At 43.7% G+C, this 25570-nt stretch overlaps 1 long non-coding RNA gene across 2 annotated transcripts in view; it reads left to right on the top strand.

Moving 5' to 3' along the window:
* The first annotated feature begins 1511 nt into the window (after positions 1-1511).
* LOC137157688 (uncharacterized) overlaps positions 1512-25570 on the top strand; it is a 96924-nt gene continuing 72865 nt past the window's right edge. For both annotated transcript variants that reach the window (XR_010921185.1, XR_010921184.1), the window contains exons 1-2: positions 1512-1884; positions 3135-3208. This is a non-coding gene — a long non-coding RNA (uncharacterized lncRNA). The remainder of the gene's footprint in view (positions 1885-3134; positions 3209-25570) is intronic.

Here is a 25570-nt window from a genome sequence, read left to right as displayed (position 1 = left end):
AACATTTCCCTTCCTCACAGGGAGGTTGTCCCTCTCTAGAACCTGGCCTGCTCTAGGATAACAGCTGGCAAACATGCTGGGAGCATCATAACATGGTGCCTGTACGGGGATGTTAACTCTGGTCATGTCCTTCTCCAGTGGCTGGCATGCGTGATAACAGCCTACTACTGCTACCTATGAACAGACTTACTGCTTTAGCTCAAATGGTAGAGATGTGAAAGTTCAAAGTCTGCAGGTGACTCGTGATGGGAATTGTTCTCAAAGTAGAAGCTGCACTGGGCTGAGCTTTCTCTGTAGACATTTATCAAGTGGACACTTCTAGTATACATGCTCAAAGCCACCCACTTTGCAGAAGCCCCTCCAAGAAAATCTCCAAGGTGACACACGCAGGATCCTTCAAAGACCTGCCCATGAATTTATCTCCATGGACATGGAGTAGCTGCACTGACTGTGGAGGGACTGCTCACAGTATGTGAAGTGAAGTACATGTGTGTATTTCTGAAAGAACAGGTCCTTAGGTCTTAATCCTGCAGGTATCTACTATGAAACATCATGATGATTGGTTTGAGTAATCACCAGTAAACAATGATAAGTGTTTTCAGGATATCAGAGCCACCTTTCACGATATGGTCCACATAAGAGTTGATATTTCATTCCAAAATAAAATGTACAAGTACAAGCTTTTATAGACATTAGACCAGAATATTTTTTGACTGGGGGCATCATGCAAATATTGCCATTGATCAATACATTTGTCTCTGCTCCTAGGACAACTAGCAAGTAATGATGGATACACATTTATAAATGACTCCTTCAGCCTCCACTGGTTTGACTTAAAATACCAGTGCATTTAATGGCCTAAGCAAATATTATTTTCAATGACATTTTTTGCAAGATGGAAGTGTTGGCAAAGCAACATCGCACGTCTGACGAACGACGTCAGGAAATAACATCACCGTCGTTGTTACCCTGGAAATGCTGATTTACCTCCGCCTGCACCACAGAGCGAAAGAAAGCACAACAGAGCTTGTAGCCATTTCTGACATCGGGCTGCTTATTTTATTGTTTATGTCACCAATTCCCTCTTCATCAAGACGGCTCCTGCCTGTAGGGGTTAGAAATGCTCGTTTGGATTAAAAAAATATTCTCAGTTGAACTCAAAGACACCCCAGGGCATGATTCTATGGGGTCATTAATCCAGGCCTCAAATGTGTTGTGTTGCTGCTTTAGTCCCTTGGGGGACTTATTAATAGTCCTCTGGAACATGCCCTGAAGCGTCTAATTGCAATTAAAATACGGCCCTTTGTTTGTAACTTAATTTTTCTAATTATTCTCTTTAAAAAACAGTTTCCTGAAGAGCCCTTGTTTTAGAAAAACAGCTGTGCCCTTGCTATAACTGCTTCCTCAAGCCTGTATAAGGAGCTGGGATCTGTGGCAGGTGTGTTTCCTTTACAGGGTAGGACATCATGGTTGCAAAAAAGCCATCATGGCCTGTCACAAGGTGGGATGGACCTTTGAGCTGGCTTAATCCCAGCTGCAATTTATTAGCTGCCTTCCAAGTAATGTCCCCCAGGCCAGGGATCAGGTGAAAACCATCAGGTCATGTGGTCCTTTAGATTTAAGGCCAACCAGGAGCTGAGCTGAGAGAGACTGGTGGGGAATAGGCAGGTGGTTGTAGGAGGCCCCAGGGCTTATTCAATTTATGGTGGACTGTTGGGGTTTTGAGAACTAGACTCATCCCCATAGAGGGCACTGAAATTGTGCCTCTATTGGGAGCTGTATTTAATGCCCTGGTCAGCAATATGGCCTAGCACCTTATGAGGCCCCTGTTTAGGATAGCATACAAGCACCTGCTTCTGGGCCCTCTGAAATTGATGGGAGTGAGTAAGTGCTGTTCTGTCCTGTCCTGTCCTGTGTCAGGGGTGTAGTAGGGCTGACTTTCCCATGTTTCAGAGCATCCAGACATGTGCAGAGTTAGGGTTTACTGGGCTGTTAATAATATGTAATTGAAGTAGACTCCAAAGTATCACTTTACTCCAGAGAATCTACACAATAAGTTGTTTTAAGGTTGAAACTTCATACAGAGCCCCTTTGAGCTCCCTGTACTCCCAAACTCCTGCATGTTTCAAAGGTCTTCCAGCAATGTGACCACATGTGTCCTGTCTGTTACAACCTAAACAGAGACCTTTCAGCCTTGAGATGTTTTCTTTTTCCTTTTAAATCAGACAGTCTGCCATACTTAAACATGCTGGAAGCTGTAGTAGAACACGTGCCAGATAGAATGAGATCATTTTTTTTTTATTCAGAAAGTTTTCCCACAAAGAAACTCTCTGATTTCTTTTCCTGATTTTTTTCCCTGCTCTTTGGGGAGAACAAACAAAATAGGATTGAGTCTCATCAGCTGTGTCTACCTCAGCTGCTGTAATGCATCCTGGGAGTTGTAGTTTTGCTGGGGAACCTGGCCCACAGCGGAGAATGAACCTAAATTACATCTCCCATGACGCTTGTGGTCTCCCTTTTGGTTGAACTGCCGCAGTGCATTTTGGCAGTCCCATGGCCATGGGAGACAGTTGGACTGGGGATCCCAGCCCAGAAAGAGCAAGGGGCAGGAAGCACTGAACTACAATTCCCACAAGGCACCACAACAGCTCCAGTGGATTGAGCTCAGTGTTGCATAATGAAATGTTTTCATCTGGAAAGGTCTAAAACTTTTTAATTACAACAATTCTGAATAAAAAAATTCAAAATTTTCCATTCCATGAAAAATGTTAATTCAACTTTTGACCCGGTTAATGATGGAAACAAATATTTAAATAGGGGAATTTCTCACAGGATGGAAATTCTGGGTTTTTTTTCAGCTAGCTTTAGTCAATATATTTATCCTGTTACAGAGGTGCGTCTGCAGCAGTGGATTAGCATGGCTAGCCTAGCCTTCTAACAGTAATGTGTGTGAGAGAGAGTCAATCCTGCATTAACAGAGTATTTTCTTTAAAGCCTGTACAGCGTGATCTCACTAAGGTTCCTATCAGACCTATCAGAAGTCTCATCATTTGAGATGGACAAGGTCAAAAATTAGCAATAAGGTCAGCAAATACCAGAACAAGTTTTAAGCTCTAATTATATTCTATTAACAGGGGTGTCTCTGATCTCCAATCAATACCTGCTGAGCTGAGGGGTTTTGGAAGGCCCGGAACTGGAGAGAACTGAGGTAAGCAGTTTCTGAGATACAATCAATACTAAAAAACTTTTTTTTGTCATTGGGGCACATACTTGATCATAAGTCACAAAAGACCAACTCTGTCTCCTGATCTTGCCTGTTTGTGGCAGGTGGTTAAGCTCATGCTGCTGCTTTTCATGAATATATATTTCTCCTTTGGATTGTAATATATATTGATCATTCTCTCTAGGGAGCTGCTTTCTATGCAGATGGGGTGATAGGTGTCCCCTTGGCTATGCTAATGGAATGGTGTTATGTGAGACAGGCCATATGGTATGTTACCTTAAAGCTGTTTTAACAATTCTGCAGCTTCTCAATTTAAACAAGTGAAGAGTCTGCAATTCTACATTTTGCCAAATCAGAGAGTTCATTTTAAATTTGAATTCTTTTTCATTCTTTAGACATTGTTTTGAATTTGGGAAGACCATAAATATTGTTTGTTTGTTTGTTTTTAAAACAATGAATATAAATGTATTAAAGGGGCAAATTTATAAATATATCTCAGAGGTTTCTAAATATGATGGTAATTGGGGTCAGTTTTTATACTGAAAATGTGGTTCTTTGCAACATGTGATTGTTTTATACTGGATTTGAAATTTCTTGTCCTAAGAATGTAGGTAAAATTCGCAGCTTTTCACAGAGCAGAAATCTCTTCACTGCCCATTTTAGGGGAAGCATGTGTAATGACTTCCTTTTCATTGTCACACAGTTAGGTTTAGAATGGCTTTTGATCTTCAAGGTTGGCTGTTGAGTTTGTCTTTAATTTCTTATTGATTAAATTGTTTGAGAGTCTGCATAAATTGAACGGTATATTCTGCCTGAGTTTGATGTCCAGATAACGGATATCCATTGTATAAAATCCAGTGATATAACCTGAATTTCTGCTTAATTCTTACTGACATCTTGATCTACATGCTAGGGGTGTATTTACATATTATAAAGGATATTCGTGTAAAATATTGAAACTCTGAGACTTTAAGTTGCTATGAATGCAAATTATATTGTTCTGTTTATTTAACAAACTGGAGACCTCAGTTCCTGCCAGTGTTACTGCTATTGACTGGCATGTCTCTTTTTAAGGATTGAAAGTCAATTTATAAGTCAAGGCAATGCATATTTCTGCTTTTTCTGCAGAAGGGATTTCCTTTCAGAAAGTAAGTGACTTATTTTGGAGTGTCTTTCCCCTCCAAAGTTGCATAATCTTTATTCTGCTGTTATTGATCTGTTTTTAATAAGGCTAAAAGTGATTCAGAGCAAAGATGTTAAGTGCCACTGCATTTCTTTTTTAAAGGCTGCATTGATTCAGAATGGCCATCCTCCTGAGTCCTTTATAGATTTTTCTTACTGCCTCTGTTATGATTTGTGTGACGAGCTATATTTGAAATACAGTGTGCTTATAGAATGTATTAAAGTTTTTAGAAATATTGCTTAAAAGAGGCAACCACAAAAAGCAAGATTAAGTAAACTTTGTTTTCTACTTGGAAAATCAGAATTTTTCTCATGAGATGTTTGAAATGAAAAATCTTTGCTAAAAATTTTACATTTCCTGTGGAGAGTTTTGAACAGATTCTAAACCAGTTTTTTAGTATGCATAACCAAACTAAACCGTGCATGTGTGGTTACAGTGAGGCAGCTGTGGAGGAGCCATGTTTATGTAATGTGAACTTTTTCAAAGTTTGTGGCCTGGTTATTCTTCTGAAGTAAGCCTGGGAACATTCTGAGAGCACGAACTATCATCAGTGCTACAGACAGGGGAAAAAAATCAGTGGTTGAAAATTGTCACCTGCTGAAGGTATTCTGTAGTGTTGGTTTACATCTCACATTTTTTCAAGTTGGCATTCAGCAGAAAGATGGCTTTTCTTTTCCTTGACTAAATACAGCTGCATCCGAAAAAGCTTCATTGTCTCTGGTGTCTGTAACTACTCAGGGTTGATGTTCCAGAACCTATAGAGCCTGGGAGAGTAGGATCCATTTTAATGACTGCGGTCATTAAGTTTTTCATTTGCAGTTTCTCATTTTTTATTATTTTTAGTCCATGGCTGTACTTTAGTGCAGACTAGTAGCCCGCATCAGTACATCAGGGAAATTAAACTGCATTGAAAGATAGGACACATAAAAATAAAATGTGTGAACAATTGCAATGACATGGTCATGTTGGTACAGGAGTTTGTGATGTAGTGAAATTAAACACCTTTCCAATGTACCAGTTGTATCTAAGCAATGCAGATATTACCAGGGTGCTGGGTTAGACTTGTCCTTAGTGAAACTTGGCCTTTAGTTTGAATATCACATCAACAAATTACTACCTCCTTTATTCACTCAACCTCTAAAGCATTAAGTTTACAAAGATGTTAAAAATGTCTTCATTGTTGTTATCACTGACAATATGGGGGTCTACAAGAAGTTTGCCTAACTCCTGAAGTTGCAATTTAAGTAGCTGAATCACCTGAGAGATGAGACATCTGTGCAAGAGAGCACATACCTGCACACTCATGGCTTGCTGGTCACAGTCAGCTGCAGGAAAGCTGTTTCTGTTTGGCATAGGCTGGCTGATGTGTCGTGCTCATGCTGGCTGGTCCTGGATTTATGAAAATAAATCTCACCAGAAAAGCAGTTAAAACCTGAAGGAAGGGGTAGTGGCTGTGCTGATTGTGATATTGCAATTGCTGTCTCTTTCCTTTTCCTCTTACTAGTAGTTGATATGAATGTTGAAGGCAACAAAAGGCTAAGACTTTCCAAAGTGACTAGCAGCCATGGGGACCCAACCTGAGACACCTTAGAAAGGCCTGACTATTTCTGGACGATGATAAGCACCTTTACGCCCCTTTTAGCTGTCTCAAGTAGAACATCCAGAAAACAAGGCACCCAACATCACTAGTCATTTTGGAAAATCTTCTCCAAAGCAGTTTAAAGTGCGTCGTGGGTTATCCTCTTTCCCCTTCCAGCTGTTCTTTTGGAACTCAACACAGGATGTGCTAATTCCACTATTTTCCCCTTGTTCTCACTTGCCTCGGGTCAGAAACTAATGAATCCACGGTCAGAATGCCATCCAGCCAAAGGAAAACATTCTGGTTCTTGGTGCATTGTTTCGTCATCTCTGATTTGGAAAGGTCTGAAGCATTCGGCTGCAAGCGTGATGGGTCCCTGGCATTGTGATATGCTAAAGCTCACAAGGTGTTGCGGAGAATTCTCCGTGCTGGTTCGTACATGATAGTCACTGTTCAAAGCACCCACCATAGCAGCAAATACACTAATTTTGGCTCCACAAATTGCCCATTGTTGTTTTGATTAGTCATCGTTACATATCTTGCATTGTGTTAGTGATACACAGCTGGTCCATCTTATAGCTAAATAATGCCCTGTGGTTTTGCCTACAATACCAACTTATCCACACCCCTGAGCAATACAGTTATACCAACCTAACTGCTGGCGTATACATGGTGCTGTGTCGATGGGAGGGCTTCTCCTGTTGACATCTTCTTGGGGAGATGGAGTACCTACACCATTGGGAGAAGCTCTCCTGCCAGTGTGGGTAGCATTTTCACTAAGCGCTACAGCGGCACAGCTCCATCGGTGCAGCACTGTTAGTGTAGACGAGCCCTGTATGTTATGGTGTAAATGCTAACAACATATAGTTATGAAATAAAACTTAAAATCTGCTGTTAACTATTTTGTCCTATAGCTACAGCAAAAAAACCTACCATTTAGTTAAATGTTCAGCATCCACTTCCGCAGTCATGTCTTCAGGACAAACGCCATGCCAAGTCTTCCTGTGCGACATCTGTTCGCGGTCTTACTCCCACGGATTGGGCTATACAGCCACATGAGAACACACATGATGTTGTGGTATCGCTGTTGGATACGACAGACAGCCATATCAACACACACTGTTAAAACAAATACTAGATCCACATGGGCCAGGAAGCCTGGAGTTAAGACTCCTTATGTCCTCCTTGGTTGGTTGCACCACTGCACTAGGTAACAGGAGATCTGAGTTCAAGTCCCTGCTCTGCCATGAATTTTGTCAGGGCCTGGGCAAGTCACTGAACTTCTGTGCACTTCAGTTTCCCCTTTTGTAAAGTAGGGATACTATTTCCTTTGTCTTGTCTGTTTAGATTGTATGTTCTTTGGGGCAGGGACTGCTTCCTTCTTTAGCTATATGTGGTGCATAGCACCATGGGGCCTTGATCTTCTCTGCAAACTGAAGGCTTTACTATTATACAGTGGATAATAAGCCTTAACCTGGGCCTTTCTGCTTTATTTCTGTACCACTCTCAGATCGCCAATGGCCAGCCACTGTGCAGTGGAAGGAAGTCTGAATTTCTCGGCTTGTGTGTAAATGTGCAGCTAGATCTCCATGTTTTAAGGTGGTGGCTTATTTTGTTTTTCAAATAGTGGGAATGGAAGGAAGCAGAGTTGCATGGAGTCGTCTGATTGCCCCGGCAACGTTACAGCTTTCACTGTAATCCAGACTGCTCGCTCTCACTGGAAATGTCTGAGATGCTGTTTAAGCTTCAGTAAAAGATCCCTCGAAGCCCCTTCACTTGGATTAAAAGGAACAGTTCAGGAATCTGTGCCCCATTATCTTCAGTTCACTGACACAATCAACCCGAACCACCCTTTGGTATTTAAGGGAGTAAAAAGCACCTAGAAATTCTCATCTTACGTTCTGTCGAGGCATTTTCCACATTCCTCCTTATTCTTTCAGATCCCGGGGAAGGGAAGAAGCAGTTAAAATAGTTCCATTTAGTTGCCAATCCACATGCTTTGCCCCAGTCAGACCACTGCTGGCCCTTCCTTCGCATGTTGAGGGGCACCATTACATCTCACTCTTTACGTTGGCACTCTGTTATCCTCTGTGAAAAGTAGACAGCTGCTCCTCTCCAGGCTAACACATCTTTGGGGAGCTTTAATGCAGAAATGAGTTATTAGGGGGTTATATATCTTAAGAGCTATATACAATACAATATATTGGGTCTGATCAGGGAAATATCGCCGCCATGTATAAGGATGCTTACTAACAATCGCTCCGTAGACAAGTGGTAGTTGTATGTTTTCTAAAACTTGGTGTTTTGTAATAAACAAAAATCAATGTTGGACTGTAAAAAGATGGCAGGCTTTGAACTTGAGGAATCATAATGCTTTATAAAAAAAAAAAAAAAAAGCTCCTGGAGCTAGTCAGAAACTTCAAAATTCAACTTTTTTTTGTTCCGCTAAAAAGGGACAACATTTCATGAAAATTCACAAAAGTAAACATCCCCACCATCTTGAGAACAACTGAAAACAAAGAGCAATGAATCAAGTTAAGTCAAATCTGGTTTCAAAAAGCAACGCTTGCTGAAACGGTATGTTGTTTCCGCCTCAAAGCAACGGTTGGAAGGCGAGGGGACTATTTGGATGCCTTCACTGCAGTGTGAGCCCAGTGATCAACTCCTGGCTTAGCCTAGCCCGGGTGTGAGCATCCTCACTGCAAAGCCACCCCCACATTGCTGGTCTTCACTGTTGGGCATGTGCCAGGGTGGGTCTGGGGCCACATCCCAGGGCTCTTTGTGCTGAGATGATCGAGGATTCTCTCCTAATTGAGGGAGAATCTCTGTCCTCCGTGGGGAATTGTGGGAAGGCACTGGAGGACTACCAGCACTCAAGTGAGTTAGCCTGTTTCCTCACTGCAGGGTGGGTGGGATCCAGACCAAGTTAGAATGGAGCTTGGGTTCTAACCCACACCCCAGCTGGGTAAAGCCAGCTTACGTTTAAAGCTCCTGCATAAGCAGTGCTCTTGTGTGGACGACTGGGGGAGGCTAAAACCTGTGACAGAGCTGGGTTAACTCTGCAGCTAAGACATACCCTGAGTTATAAACCCAGGGTAAGTGGGGCTTATCACAAAACCTTCATTCCAGAAATACCAGAGGGAGCAACTGTAACCTGCAATCTCATCAATCATGCAATGCTAAAAGTCTGGATGGAAACAGCCTTTAAGCAACCTAATAAAATCACATAGAAACACACATGAACTAACCTCCCCTCTGAAATATAATAGCTGTGTAATACTAAGGAGGTGTAACTCAGCATGTGGTTAGAGATTAAGAAAGAGAATGAATAGCTCTTATAAATAAAACAAGCCCAAGGATGCCTGTTTTGCTTTGCAGTTAAAACACACTGGGAAGAAAGCACACCTGGCAATTGCTTCTCTTCGCAAATGTGTGAATTTGATGAGACGCCTGGAGATGCACATGAGGGGAGCAGGGACCATGGAGGGATGAATAAGGGAAGTGAACGGATGTAACTCAAAGTGCTTGTGCCCTGGGCCATATGGGGTGGAACAAAGGTTATCAGAAACCGGTCAGATGATCAGAGAGCAAATTCCATATTGGAGAAACTCTGCACGTATCGAGGCTGGTTTTAGGGTTTCTTGATAATCTCCTCCCCGCATAATCTGCCTTTTCCCATACATCCTCCTTCCCACATAAGGAATTACAGAGTCCTGCCTTTCCTTCCCTTTCCTCTCCTCCAGGAATCCCCCCAGATTGACTCCCCCAAACTCCTACATTTATTGAAGTGAGCCACACAGCTTCTGCTTCGATCCATCCATGGGCTAGCCCTGTACATAAAGAATGCTCCTCTTCTCAGGACTGGTTTCTGTAGGGTGCACGGAACACGGGGTTTGGGAAGCCCAAGGAAACAGTGCCCACTGGGCATGCATGTGAGCACCTTGCAAACCGGCCCCAGCTCCATCAGGCACACGTGATGCCACTCTGCAATATGTGAAGCCCCTCCAGTGAGCCAAGCCCCAGAGCCAGCTGCCCCTCTCCCCACACACGGTCTGAGAGCAGCAAGCTCATGGCAAGATTGGCTGCCCTTTTGCCAGAAACATTAACCATCCAATGATCATGCCCCCCCGCCCCCTGAAACAGGTCTGTCACTGTTGCTGTCCCAACGTCGGGTTGATCTTTCACATCGGATTGACGAAATAAACCAAGAAAATAAAAATACGCATTTTAAAGTTCTAAAAAACGTTGATGCTGGGCCCACCCATGGGTTAAGTCTGGTGTTTCTGTTTGGGGCTGTGTAAAAATGAAGCACCTACCAGCAAACCTCTGTGTGTAGATGATAAACTTTAAACACCCAGGGCTGTTAGGAGAAATGATCCCAGGCCGGGACAGAAAGCATTGGTGTCAGAACTGGGGTTGGTCCTTTGTGCTCAGGCCGCTAGACCATTGACCTCCTAGGTAGAGGCCATTTTAGCTGCACAGCAGAAGAGCTGGCTCTGCTGCATGCTGACAGCTGGTCCCTACTGCAAGGGCAGCTTCAGTGAAAATGCCTCTGTATGCTTGACGTAGGCCCTGAAAATCAGCGGAGTCACGCTGTGGATTCTCCGGACCCCAGGCCAAGCCGAGTGGCTGTGATGGGGACAGTGAGAGGCCTGTGCAAAGTCAGGGATTAGAGATCAATCCAGCTATCCACGTGTAGCACCAACTCACGTGCAAGGAAAAGAGTCAGGAAATAAGCGTTGGTTTTCTTACAGAGCTGAGATCCTCGATTTGGGTGTGAGCCTCAGCTGCTGCATGCCCTGAGAACAGACAAGGGATTGGGAGCCCAGCCAGCTGGGGAAGGCTGTTTGAGCGTCTGGACAGAGGCAGCCAATATAGCAAGGCAAAGACTCTGCAAGATGAATATTATTTCCACTTACATGGTACAGTAAGATTTCGCTCTTTGGCTTTAAGACGAAAACCCTTCCCTACACAGGGAAAAAAAGACATGGCTGTACCTCCTCTGCACGTCTCTGTCTAATGCTCCATGGTAGTGTTAAACTAAACAATGGGCTTTGTCCGGTTCTGATGAAGAGCTGCAATTTAGAAAGGAACTCTTAATCTGTTTTGGGTCTAATTATCTGGCCTCCCACAGGTTTCTCTCTCTAGTCCCCCTTCTGCCCTGATCTTCCTTTGAATTCATCCTGTGCATGTTATCATGTAGTCAAAGGTTGGCCCTCTCCTGTGTCTCCTTCCTTTATCTGTCATCTTCAGCACACACGCTTCAGAAGGCATGCGTTCGCCACTTACATGCATGAGGAAATACCCTGTGAGATATGCGCAGCGTAACATCCCATTTAGCACAGCTCCAGCGGCTTAGTCAAAGACAGCCTCCCTCTTGCCATAATGGGAGGGCTGCGGCCTGGAGACTGGGGAGGGCTACGATGATAATTGGAATGAATTATTAAGGAATACCTTTTTTCACAGTTTGCTCAGCTTGTAGATTTGGGGAAATGGTTTGTGAATATATTAATCAATCTTCCTGGCACTTTTTAAATAAAATATTTGTCCCTTTTTCCCTGTTACTCTGCTGCAGAAAGCACTGGGCTATGACGGCTCCAGCAGATCTGTTCTGTGCTATGGCACCAGATGCCAATTCTGCTCCCTTACCACAGTGTACATGTGAAAAAACTCCACTTAAGGTGGCAAATTCATTAGGCTGCTTTGACACGAGTTTGAAGAGTGGAATTAGATCCTTTGGGAGTCCAACCCCTCAGACTGGCATTTGGAAAAGCAGGTAACTTTGCTCATTTCTGTCCATACTGCAACTAGCAGACCAATGTTCGTATGCATGGTTCAACTCAAGTATCATCCCCTCTCTGGGGAATTTTTGAAGGTACATTTTTCAGTGATGATGTATGGAGAAATAGATGTGGTTATACACAATAGTGATCACCACTTGCAAAAAACCATTTTTACCCACCACGATGACAGAGTGGTATTTGAGACATCATAGATTCCAAGGCCAGAAGGGACCATTGTGATGAGATGGGACCAGTAGGACATCCTGTATAATGCAAGCCATAGATCTTCCCCCAACATAATTCCTAGATCTGATCTTTTAGAAAAACATCCAATCTTGATTTTAAAACGACTAGTTATGGAGAATCCACCAAGACCCCTAGTAAACTGTTCCAATGGTTAATTACTCTCATCAGGACAAATTTACACCTAATTTCCAGTTGAATTTGTCTAGCTTCAACTTCCAGCCATTGGATTGTGTTATAGCTTTCCCTGCTAGACTGAAGAGCCCATTGTCAAATTTCTATTCTCCATGCAGATACTTACAGACTGTGGTCAAGTCACCCCTTAACCTTCTCCTTATGAAGCTAAATAGATGGAGCTCCCGGAATCTATCACTGTAAGGCAGGTTTTCCAATCTTTTCATGGTTCCTGTGGCTCTTCCCTGAACCCCCTCCAATTTATCGACATCCTTCTTGAATTGTGGGCGTCAGAACTGGACACAGGTTTGCAGCAGCAGTCGCTCCAATGCCACATACAGAGGTAAAATGACCTCTCTGCTCCCACTTGAGATTCGCCTGTTTATACATCCCAGGATCACATCAGCTTTTTTTGGCCACAGTGTCACACGGGGATCTCATGTTTAGCTAATTATCCACCATCACCCACAAATCTTTTTCAGAGTTGCTGCTTCCCAGGATAGAGCCCCCCCCATTCTGTAAAAACGGCTTTGTTCCCAGATGCATATGTTTACATTTAGCTGTACGAAAACTCATGCTGTTCCCAGCGTACCAAAAAACCCAGATCACTCTGTAGCAGTGACCTGTCCTCTTCATTACTTACCGCATCCCCAACTGGTGTGTCATCTGCAAGTTTTATGAATGATGCTTTTATGTTTTCTTCCAGGTCATTGATAAAAATGTTAAATATCTAAGTGTATTACGTCAATGCTATTACATCTATCTGCCAAAATTGGCTCGGTTGTTGCCCTGCATTTAGAATACGAATGCATGTTGGTGGGCAAACATTGCTTTTTACTGGTGACTGCTCTGGCTTGTGCTGCATTGCAACCCAGCAACTCAAAGGGCGAATGCCTGCTGGAATGTATGCAGGTGCTGAAACTGGATTCCTATCGGTTCGTTCTCTTGCTTACATGGCATAGGTCCACTGAAAGCAGAGAGTCACTGAAAAACCACACTGGAAATCTCTCTCAAAGCCCCGGTATGTGCTGCTTTCCTGTTGGCTAGAAAGGCCAGAGACAGCCTGAAGGTGATACGTTGTTTCAAAAGACATTTTTCATCTGCTTCGACAACTGGTGTGTCTGCAGAGAGAGCACTCGCACCAGACAGGTCAGTGTCTGTAGGAGTTTTGCAGTGCGTTAGGGTGAGTCACACCCAGATTGGTCCCATCTTCTCGTAAATCCAGAACGATCATACGATAAACAGACACTGGGTTTAGTCCCACTTCCCTTTTCTCTTTTCCTTCCTAACAGCATCTGAAAACTGCCTGCCCTGGACTCTGGCCCCCAGCAGGCAGGACAGCCTCCCTCAGAGCTCTGCTCGGTTAGTTATGAGGGGCAGCATGGTGTAGTGGCTCCTGCTGGTCTGAGAGTCCTAGAAACTAGCTAGTGCTGGTAATACTGTGGAAACACTAACTGCAAATAGCAACACACAAAGATTTCAATGTAGACACTCTAACAACCTCATAGCATGTTCACACTCTCCAGCAGTGCCCTGCCCCTGCCATGCCTGGGACAATGTCTCCTGGCTTTCCCAGGAAAGCTGCTGCCTGTCTTTTCACATGCACAAAGAAGCATGACCACATCAGGTGCGGCATCAGACAGCTCCCCAGTCTTTCTTGGATCCAGGTCACAATTGCCCTGGTCTGTCACCTGCTCCACAGGACCCAAAAGACTGAGCCTCTCCCTATTCCTAGCACTGGCTAGTACCAGCCTCCTTTGTCCAGTCACATGTTCTCACCAGGGTCAGGAAAGAGCCTTTTCCTGATTTCCATGTGTCTTGTTGACTGGCCTGTCTCATTCAGAATCTAAGCTAAAGAAGTCATTCCTGCCTCTGTCTGTGTCAGAGTGCTAGGGCCCAGATCTGACCCATTCTGGCCATTAAGGTCCCCTGGAGTGGACTTACCTGGGATATGGGTACTCAATGGCTCAGGCAGGCAGGGGCTGATGAGCTAATGAGAATGCTCAACCCACCAGCTGTGAACAGTTAAAGAAGAGCACACAAGTGCAAGTGGCAGGGGATAGCGGATCTCAGGATGAGGTGATCTTTCCCACTCCCTTCCCAGGGAGCGGGCTACGGGGGGAGTTTATGTCCACGTGTATGTCGCTGCAGCAGGCTGTGCTGGTGAACTGGTGGAGGGGACTAATCATTAACACACGGGTGCTTGCAAAGTTGGAAAGCCTCTAGCTGGTTTGTGGTATCCAAAGAAAGTCGCCCTGGTACAAAGTCCCTTTGCCGTTTACTTTTAAATACCTTCACCATCAAATACTGGTTTTACGGAGATCGCTCTACAAATGCACGTGTACTCTCTTACGTAGCACCGGTGTCCTTGCAGACAGTGATATCGATACAGCCCACTCTGCTCTGACCCAGCTTTCTTTCATTCCCTCTTGTTTTCTAGCTCACATGAGTTTTACAAGAGTTGAAGCCAACAATCAGGCACCATGCTGTATCGATCAGACCTATAAACACGGGGCCATGATCAACAAAAATGACAACCAGAGAATCACAAACACCCCCTATTGGCTTCAACCTTAGCATTCCAACTCGGGCTCTTCTAGCTGCTTCAGAGGAATGGAAGAACATACGCACGTATGTCACATTTCAGTAGGGAGCAAAGCTTCACATACCTACAAGTCACAGCTTCACTTCTTCCGTGAAGGATCTGCTTCGTCTACCCACTTGAGTTAAAAAAGAATCCCTTTCTTGCAGCTGCTTGAGGCCATTTTTATACTTCTGTGTGTGTGTGTTTATTGTCTCTTAGAGGACTTACCAAATTAATGTGTTTTATCGCAGCACGGTGAGCCTGATAAGCTTTATTAGTATAAAGTGCCTTTTATCATCATCCTTAGCTCTATACATTTATTGTAATATTAAAAACTACATTCCACAACAGTAATAGTACTATCAGTCAGCCGTTTAACAGGAGCGTCAGCTACCATTGTTAGTCAGACTTATTAAGGACATCATTCACAGCAGAGACATTGCCGGTACATTTCTGGGGTGGGGAAAGAAGAATCTCAATTGGACCCTGAAATTTGTTTCTGCTTAGCAGTGAAAGTCATTGGTGAACATCTTTAGGCAGTATCGCTTTTCAGCATGGGGCAGTCTGCAAATGCACTCATGCACCCGGTGGCATGATATTTTACCTGTGTGTTCAGCATTCAGGGAAATGCGTTACCACCAATCCCACCTGTGATCAGTGTTGTTACAATGCCTGACAAAGGAATCAATAATGACCAGCCAATTCCTCTGTCCATTGGTACAGCCCTGAGGGACTCATGGACCCAGGAGAACATGCTTGGCGCTCTTGTAAAAATCACTCCAAAATAAACACAGATTAGTGTGTGTGTGTTTCTGGACCATTCTGATAAAATCAGTATTGTCTGTGCTGTTGGTATATATGAGGTTTATACAAGGCTTTAAAACATCTGAGAGGCAAGGTGGGGGAGGGGATATCTTTTAGTGGACCAACTTCTGTTGGTGAGAGAGAAGCATGCAAGCCACACGGAGCCCTTCCTCAGGGCTGGGAAAGGTAATCCGTGCATCGCAGCCACATGCAAGGTGGAACAGATTGTTGAACATAAATAGTTAGCATGTGTTCGAAGGACCATTCAAGGAGAAGTGGCCCGTTACACCTCTGCAGTCAGAGGACAAAAAGGGAGGACAGTGGGTTAGAGAGTGTTGTAATAAACCATAAATCCAGTGGCTGTGATGCTTGGAAGGCTGATTTAACTGACCTCTGGTGGGTTCTCCCAATATAACAGACCCCTTGTGTGACTCAGAGCTTCTGTAGCCGCCTTTGCCCCTTCCCTTTCCTGAGCTCTGCTGACGGCAGGTTTGCGGCGGCACGGGCTCTGGGCTGAAGATGTAACATCAGATTTAAGTGACAGACAGGAAGAGTTTGCCGGAGATGTCAATGGCATTGAATTCCTTTGCTGGTCTTACTGGATTTGGGTCACATTATAGCCAAGCCAAGGTTAACCCTTGAAAGGCTTGTGTTGTTCAGATGCCTATTAGCGTGCAGGCATTGTTTGCAGAAGAATGGCGCGGACATAGAAATTAAATCCCGTTCCAGTGATTTCCTGTTCTGTGCATCAGAGAATGAAATCAACAAAAGCCCAGAAGTGAGTCATGGTCCACTCATCACTTCCTTTCATCCTAATTCGAACATTTCTTCCTTCCTTTGCTTGTGCAGGTTCAAAGGAGTAAAAAACAAAAGCAGAACCGATGCTGTTGGGGACTCACTGAACTATTACAAGAGTTCCTAGAGACCAGTGATGTTGGTGCTCATACCCATGCAGTTAAAGCAGTACATTCTCTTTTGCTGCTCATGTACTTTTAAAATATTTTGAATCTTGAAGCTAAAACATCTGTGGAACGTGGTAGGGCATGTGATACATTTACAGAGTCTGTCGCATTTATCATGCAAAATATTTCCTCTCTCTCCTGTATTCATACATACAAAATAATAAATTATCACAATGTGCATCTGTCTTAAATGAGTAACCAGGTAATCCCATTCACCCTCATCTTTCCTTTCTCATCTTGTCCTTGCAGTTATGTGTATGACACTAGACACGTTGCGGGTGGAACACTGAGCCTATTCACTTCAAAGGGGCCAGGATTTCACCCCATGTCTGTAATTAAATGTTAAGTTCTTTGGGGCAGAGACCTTTGTCAATATTAGAAGACACTTAAATGGGCAACTGAATCATCCATACAAGTTTGAAGAGTTCAGTGAATTGCAAGAATGTATGTCTTACATAGAGAAGGCAGATAGGTTCGGCTACTTTAGTGTCAGTAGAAAAGGTAAAACCAGAAGAAACATTCCTGAACTGGCATCTGACTTGCCTCTGCAAAGTAGCTGAGTCAGTCCTTTATCAGGCACCTCTTGCAGTGTGATGTACACCAAGAACTCAGTGGCAAATATGCACTTTTGCAGTGTGAATGAGAGAAAATGGTTTGTCATATCCAAATTATTGAGAATCCCTATTGGACAAAATGTTCATACCTGACATAAGTCACTCAAATCCATACCAAAAACTTTGCTAAAGTCAAGGTATATCACATCCACCGCTTTCTCCACATCCACAGAGTCAGTCATCTCATCATGGAAGGCAATCCGATTGGTCAGGCATAACTTGCCCTTGGTGAATCCATGCAGACTGTTCCTGATCACCATCTTCTCTTCCAAGTGCCTCAAAATGGATATGTTGAGGACCTGCTCCATTATTTTTCCAGGGACTGAGGTGAGGCTGACCGACCTGTAGTTCCCCGGATCTTTCTCCTTTCCTTTTTTGAAGATGGGCACTGTATTTGCCTTTTTCCAATCTTCCTGGACTGCCCCCAGTCGCCACGAGTTTTCAAAGATAATGGCCAGTGGCTCTGCAATCATACCTGCCAACTCCCTCAGCACCCTCGGATGCATTGCATCCACCCCATGGACTTGTGCATGTCCAGCCTTTCTAAATAGTCCTGAACCTGTTCTTTCAGCACTAAGGGCTGCTCACCTCCTCCCCATTCTGTGCTGTAACATAATTAATGCCAATCATTATGGGTCTATAGAAAATAGATCCAATCAAACTAACTTGATATCTTTTTATGTGATTACAAGCTTGATTAATAAAGGTAATTCTACTGATGTAATATATTTAGAGTTCTGTAAGGCATTTTGACTAAAAAACTGAAATGATACAAAATTAACGTTACACATTAAATGGATTAAAAGATAGTTTACCGATCTGAAAATGTAATTGTGAATGGGGACTCATCATCGAGTGGGTCTGATTCAAATGGGCCCTACAGGGATTGATCCCTGGCCCTGTGCCATTTAACATTTTTGTCAATGACCTGGAAGAAAACATAAAATCATCACTGATAAAATGTGCAGCTGACACAAAGCCTGGGGGAGTGGTAAGTAACGAAGAGGACAGGTTACTGATACTGAGCAATCCTGATTTCTTGGTATGCTGGGCGCACACAACACGTATTTTAATGCATCTAAATGTAAACATAAAGATCTAGGAACAAATAACACGTGCAAAACTTACCAGGGTGGAGAACTCAATCCTGGGACACAGTTCCCCTGAAAAAGATTTGGGGGTCATGGTGGATGGTTGGCTGAACACGAGCTGTCAGTGCAACATTGTGGCCGACATGGCTAACGCAATCCGTAGATGCATAAAGAGGAGCCTCTTGAGTAGGAGTAGAGAGGTTGTTTTACCTCTTCATCTGGTGCTGGTGTGATGGGTGCTGGTTACTGTTATTCACGTGTGTTGGGGTCATTCACACACAATTACTCGTCATTTCCTTTCACTAGCACTGCTTCCTTCCTCCCCCTTCCCTATCTGTCTGCTTTGCTTTCGGTTTTCCTTACCTTTTACTTTTGCGTCTCGCTGGTGGCAGTACCAGCACAGGTCCATCATCCCCGCTGACACTTTGTTAGGTTTGTATACTTGGAAGTTACTTGCACTCAGAGAGAAACCAGCAGACAGGAACAGAAGGAAATGCAAACACACACAGACTGAGTTTATTCTCCTACTCCAAGACCAGACAGAACTGGCTGAGCTATCCCATAATAGTCTATCTCTGTTAGCTACGGCAAGCTAGGCAGGACACAAAATACACAACACCATTCTTTGGTCATTTCATCCCAGGGTCTCAACACAAGAGTGCTCATTGGTTTCTGGCTGCTGCTTTCGGGGGATCGGAAACTTGCTTGATAAGCGACTGTTCTATCTGAATGCCAGAAATTGGATACTCCCAGAAGGGATTGTCCTTTTTCCAGGTTGTGAGTTGGGGAGGGTCAGCTAGCGATGACCTGCTCTTCCCACCTTGGAGATTCCATGGAGATGGCAGCACACTCACCTCCTGGGAATGCATCAAGCCGTTCCGGGGGACCGACCACTCCCATCAGTTAAATCGCTCCAGCGGGGACTGTATCCAGTGTTGTCCTCTGGAATACGGTGGCTGTGATGAGCCTTGTGGTGGTGAACTAAAGCAGAATAAAATGGAGATCTCATACGGGCTTTATCAGGCCCCAGATGAACGGTAGGGAGGTTTAATGTCACATTGGGGGAGCTATGTCCCTTTTATAGCATGTGCCCAGCTGTCTGTCTGTCTGTTATTTGCTCTGGCATGTCCCACTTTCCCTCTTTGCTGGGAGAATGCTCATTTTGTTGCTATCTTGCAATCCTGATAAAAGGGCTTAAAGGTTTAAAGGGCTTTTTCATCTCCACCTTTCATCTCTCAAGTTCTTGACCAGCAAAATTAGTCAGTCATGTTTTTTTATCTCTGTAGTGAACTGGTGTTAAAAGTTTGCTTGCTTTGAAGCTGTGAGAACAAAGGCAGAGATGTCCTCTTCCTCTCAACGTCTTGGGTTTGTGGTAGAGCAGAATGATTCTTATACCAAAGCGTTTTGCTGCTGCTGCTCTCTCTATTTCATGCCTATGGCTCAGATGTTCTGGGCCAGCTGCAATTCTGTGTGGTCTCACTAATGCTTCTAATCTAATATTGATGATAACCTGCACAGCAAACAGAGTGCTGCTTTTGCCCACAGACCTCAGCAGCTGTGGCTTCCCTTTTGTTTTTCTCGTTAGCTTGCTTCTGGCAAAGCCAGAGTCAGACAGTGGGAGCAGAGCTTCCCATGCTGCTCTGGCTCTCTGTTTGAAAGCACGTCTTCTTTTATATGGAATCAACATGCTCTGCACATTTCCCTTCAGGGAAGCCTCAAACTCTGAGGCTTAGTCCCTCAAGTGTCTTCAATAGGACACATTTACTAGTGAAATCAATATGTCTTGGGGCAGTGAAGCAGGGCTTTACCTGATCCAGTGCCAGGTCCTGTAGCTGCCTCAGTTTCCCCTTCTTCCCCTATTAATCAGTTGTCCTGCTGTGGGTGTTTGTTCCTTTTTTGGAATCTGGTTCATTAACACAAAGATGAAATGACAAGAATACCCCCTCCTATATCCCTCCATGCTAGAAGCCCCATAACGCATTGATTTTCCTTTGTGATTGTGCTTATAATTCATAGGCCTAAAATTATAGCCTGTTCATTTTAGCAATTAAGTGGTGCCATTTATGCCCGCAGTCAATGGCTGACAAAGGTCATGGGATGCCAATCACTTGCATGTACAAAATCAGGTCCATGAACAGGGAAGCCACAGTCCAAATCAGGCTCAGCACAATTAACTAGGGTTTCTAAGAAGGACGATCATGCATAACGTGATGTGGAAACTAGTCAGCGCTTAGTACCAGCAGTCCTGTGTGGTTGTTGCAGGCAGCAAAAGTCCCTTACAGTACTTGAGTGCAGGTTAAGCCCATTAGGAAAACTAACAGTGTGTGTGCCTCTCTGCAATTTTTGTGTAAAAAGTTGCTATTCCTGCTCCCACCCCAAATTCCTCTAGGCATTCGGGTAACAAGACATAACAAGTGAGTGTCATGCCTGTGGTTTACCACTGTCTAAGTGTATGGAACTGGGCCCTGACTCCTCAAAGGACTTAGGTAGTTACATAGATCTCTTTGGGACCAGTGACACTACTTAAAGTGCTTTGCTTTATAGGAATGGACTTAATAAGGATAATTAAGAAGCATGTGTTTGTGGGTGAGATTTTAAAAAGAAGCTAAATGATGTAGAGGCATAAGTGGTTTTGGAAATGACACTGATAGTGTTTTGCTGAATTAGGCTCACTTTACCTGTTGGTCAACAAGCGCTGGATGTTGTCTAAGTACCTGAGCTGCTGCTGAACAATTAGTATGTTCAATAATACGTGGCATAGTGGCTCTATCAGTCTCCACCTGACGGTGCAAACCCAGGAGTTTCTGTCCTCGCCCAGATGTGTGAAATGAAAGTGCTTAATTTTCAAGCACCATTCTTTCGGAGTGACTCCTTAAGTCTCTTCCACTGCATTACAAGCACATTGGGAACACAAGGATACCTACTCCTTGTGGTTGTAACCAAAAATCAGAATTCAACAGCACCTCTTCAAGAGTTCTGACAGTTCTGTTCTTCAACTATGATGAAAAAAAATGAGCGTTGTAAACGCTTAGTGTACATTCGATACAGTATCTTTATCTTAACAAGAGCCACTTAGAAATACTCAAACAGCAGCTTCTTAGAGAAGCTATAAATAAAACATTAGCATTACGGAAATATCTCTGAGAATGTTACTTTATTGACCAAAAGTGTATTTTCTTACTAGGAATTCTTTTTTAACTCTTCAGTCCACGATAGTTATCCATGCCCTATAGCACTCTAATTTTCCATAGTGATCTTGCAATAATTAATAGAGCATTATAATTAGTACAGCATGCTCAATAATAGCATCTTGCACACTTTTTTTTTTTGTCAAGGGCTTTGGTTTTACCTTTACAAAACTGTTATATGATCCTTCTGTTCTCTCAGAGCAACATCCAGGTTTAAAAGTGTTCTGTTTTCTCAATGTCCTATACTGTTAAGACAACTCAGAAATTATTACAGAATGCCTACAAGTGCCACCTAGACTAAGAATTTAGCAGTGTCAGTAGGTAAACTCCATATAAAGTGGAACTTTAATTATAGAATCATAGAATCATAGAGTTGGAAGGCACATCAGGAGGTATCTAGTCCAACCCCCTGCTCAAAGCAGGACTAACCTCAGCTAAATCATCCCAGCCAGGGCTTTGTCAAGCCGCAGCTTAAAAACCTCTAAAGATGGAGATTCCACCACCTCCCTAGGTAACCCATTCCAGTGCTTCACCACCCTCCTAGGGAAAAACATTTTCCTAATGTCCAACTGAGACCTCCCCCACTGCAACTTGAGACCGTTGCTCTTTGTTCTGTCATCTGCCACCACTGAGAACAGCCTAGCTCCATCCTCCCTGGAACCCCCTTTCAGGTAGTTAAAGGCTGCTATCAAATCCCCCCTCATTCTTCTCTTTTGCAGGCTAAACAAGCCTAGTTCCCTCAGCCTCTCCTCATACGTCTTGTGCTCCAGCCCCCTAATCATTTTTGTTGCCCTCCACTGGACTCTCTCCAACTTGTCCACATCCTTTTTGTATTGGGGGGCCCAAAACTGGACACAATACTCCAAATGCAGCCTCACCAATGCCGAGTAGAGGGGAATAATCACCTCCCACAATCTGCTGGCAATGCTTCTACTAATGCAGCCCAATATGCTATTAGCCTTCTTGACAACCAGGGCACACTGCTGACTCATATCCAGCTTCTTATCCACTGTTACCCCCAGGTCCTTTTCTGCAGAACTGCTGCCTAGCTCGTCGGTCCCCAGTCTGTAGCTGTGCATGGGATTCTTCCGTCCTAAGTGCAGGACTCTGCACTTGTCCTTGTTGAACCTCCTCAGATTATTGAATGATAATTGTATGTCTCTGCTAAAGAAGTGTGAATGCTCTGTACGGACAGCAGTGTTTTGAGCAGGATATTGTGTCTAATGAGAGCTGGAGGTGGTGGGTCTAGATGTCTAACGGTGGAGTGTTTGCATATTCAGATTGCTGTTTCTGTGCAATCCCCCCTTGACGTTCTCAGCCCAGGACAGAAACCGTTGTATTCTCCTGAATAAAACAGGCAGCTAGCAGCAAGCTTGCTTTCTTCCTCTTCAAAGGAAGCCATTCTGGAGATTCTGGTTTTTGTGTCCTCTCTGGTGGCAGCCAGCCTAGTGTTAGCACATTTCCCATTGTAGCATTCCTCGGGAGGTGTTACAGCGTAGATGGAGGTATCGTGCATGTGATGGGGTGGCACCGTTATGAGTGGGAATGCATGTGAAGAAAAGAATCGCAGATATAAGGGTAAGAAATACCTAGAGAATTTCTACTTTCTCTTGTGGAAAACAAGAAGGGTTGGTTTGTCTAGGGTTGGATACTGAGCCTGTCAGAGTGGTAATGGGGCAGCCAGCTTTGTGTTGCCACAGAGCTGGCCATCAAGATTGTTTAAATAGGAATATCATGCCCCTCTGTGATTAAAAGTATCAGAACAAGCAGCATCTTCTGCCGTTGTACCACTGCCCCTTCTCCAAGCACGGACTGCACTGTAGGTCAGTCTGGCCCCTGATTTTCTTAGCCAAACTGTCTTTAAGGGTCCCCTGTCACTTGTTTTCCCCCTCCCCTGCTGTGTCCCCCCCTTTCCCATGACTAGCTTGAGCCAGCACCAGTGGCCAGACCAAGAACTGCCACACCATCATGGCTCAGGTCTAGTCCAGCAACCCCCATCAAAGCAAGCTGCCCTACCGAACCTTTCTCTGGCCTGAGCCCATCAGTCCCAAGGCCTGGTTTTGGGAGGGGTTGCTGCTTAGGGCATGAAAGCGTCTAGTGACGGCTCCGATGCTGACTAGCTAAAGCACAGAAAGAAAGAACTTGAACTGCCTCTCACTAGCCTCGTGAACGGAAAACTGAATCTTTGTCTTGTCGGTCGATGCTGCACTGCATTTTCTGTTAGCTCATCACTCAATGGGCTGTGATCCAAAGTCCGGCACAGAGAGATCTAAAGAACCTTCCACATACAGGCAACCTATTTATGGCCCTGGTAGGGTCTGAATCAATAATTGTCATCTGTGTGTTCAAAGTCAGCTGATTTAGCTGGGCAATGTCCCAAAATAAAATGTTATTTCTGAATGCTGTTATTGTCATCAGTGATAGCCAGAGGGTATTTTACTGTAATTTTGTGAACGCGCTGATGGAATAGTTATCAGTTCTTCATTTGCTTCTTGTTGTCTTTTATTGCGTCTATTGCCTTATCTCCTTCTTGAAGTTAGTCTACCCATAGGGCAGCATTGTTAAGGTTGTTGCTCTGTAAAGGTGATAAAACTTACAGGTAAATGTCGTGCACCAGCATCTTCCCGAAATAAAGAGAGGCAAAATAAAAGCTTGTTGACGATCTGACTACTTGAGTGGACTCATTTCCCTCTGTCTAGTAGAAGCCCGGCTTTGCTGTAAGACCAGTTTAGAATTTCACACCCAAAGCAATGCTCAAGTAATCTCTTGTTTAGATTGTGTTGTTACAAACAGATTGAAGACAGTAAATATTCCCTTCATTTATGCTTTACCAAAATGTGAAATTTCTGAGCTTTTTCCTCTAGAATTCTCCTCCGAATTCCAGACAGCAGCATCTTAAAAAAAATGATGGTTAATGGCATCCTGTTGTAAAACTGATAGCTATAACGAAACCTATTCTAAGACATCACAACACGAAGAAGTTGTGTGCAGAAAAGGAAAAGCTGGAGAAGGAAAAATTGCTGATAGGGCTGGCTTGTGACATCAATTTTAATACTGTCAAGAAAAGTCCTGGTTAGCGTGTGATTATATACAGAGAACGTATCCTTGTTTTAATTAGTTTTAGAGATCATTAGTTTAGTTTAGTAGATCATTAACCCATGAAAGAATCCCGTTTTTTTTAAGTGATTGGTTTCACTTGCATTTATACATGGCATTTTTTTTGCATTGTCTCCAAAACACGAAGGGCTCAGTTTGTAAGTGTTTCAGTGAAATCCACCTGGCAATCCCCACTGCTTTTCCAAAAGCCTTCTATAATTTAAACATTAACTCTTTGTTCAGCAAAGCTTTTTGTTTGGGAATTTCCCTGTGTGGTTTTGTTTAATGCCAACCAAATGTTTTCAACCCAGGTGGCATGCAAAATCTGTGTTAATGGAGCCCAACTCTGACACAATAAGGCTCCCCCATGGTGGGGCTCCCTCTTTTAGACACAGGGATGGGTTGTCTAGGGCCAAGTCTACCTGGACAGGATATGGGGCAGTGGACAATGGGATCCTTTTATTCCCACCGAAATCTTCTAGCATTAGTTGACATTTTGTAGCTATAAAACTTCAAGCGCTAGAAGTCTGCATTTAAACAACTGGCCCCAGTACCCCAGCAATGGTTGCAGTGCCAAATGCAGAGGTAAAACAACCACTCTACTGCTAATCGAGATTCCCCTATTTATGCATCCAAGGATCATGTTAGACCTTTTGGCCCCAGTGTCACACTGGGGGCTCATGTTTGGTAGCTGATTTTCCCATCCCCCTACACAAATCTTTCTAGAGTTCTCGATCCTGTACATGTGGCCCACTTTCTGTGTCCCTAGATATATACATTTACATTGAGCCATGGTTAAATGCGTCTCGTTTGCCTTTGCCCAGCTTACCAAGACATCCAGATTGCTCTGTATCAGTGACCTGTTCTCTTCATTGTTTACCACTACTCTAATTTTTTTTGTTCTTGTCTGCAAACTTTATCAGTGATGATTTTATGTTTTCTTCCAGGTTATTAATAAAGAATATTAAATAGCACAAAGCCAAAAAAATGCTCCATGAAGGACCCCACTAGAATAATACCTGTTTGATGACAATTCCCCATTTACA

Source organism: Emydura macquarii, unplaced genomic scaffold (assembly GCF_026122565.2).
Source record: "Emydura macquarii macquarii isolate MOO-44397 ecotype Brisbane River unplaced genomic scaffold, CSIRO-AGI_Emac_v2 contig_1551, whole genome shotgun sequence".
Lineage (NCBI taxonomy): Eukaryota > Metazoa > Chordata > Testudines > Chelidae > Emydura > Emydura macquarii.
This window is presented reverse-complemented; position numbering and strand designations above follow the sequence as displayed.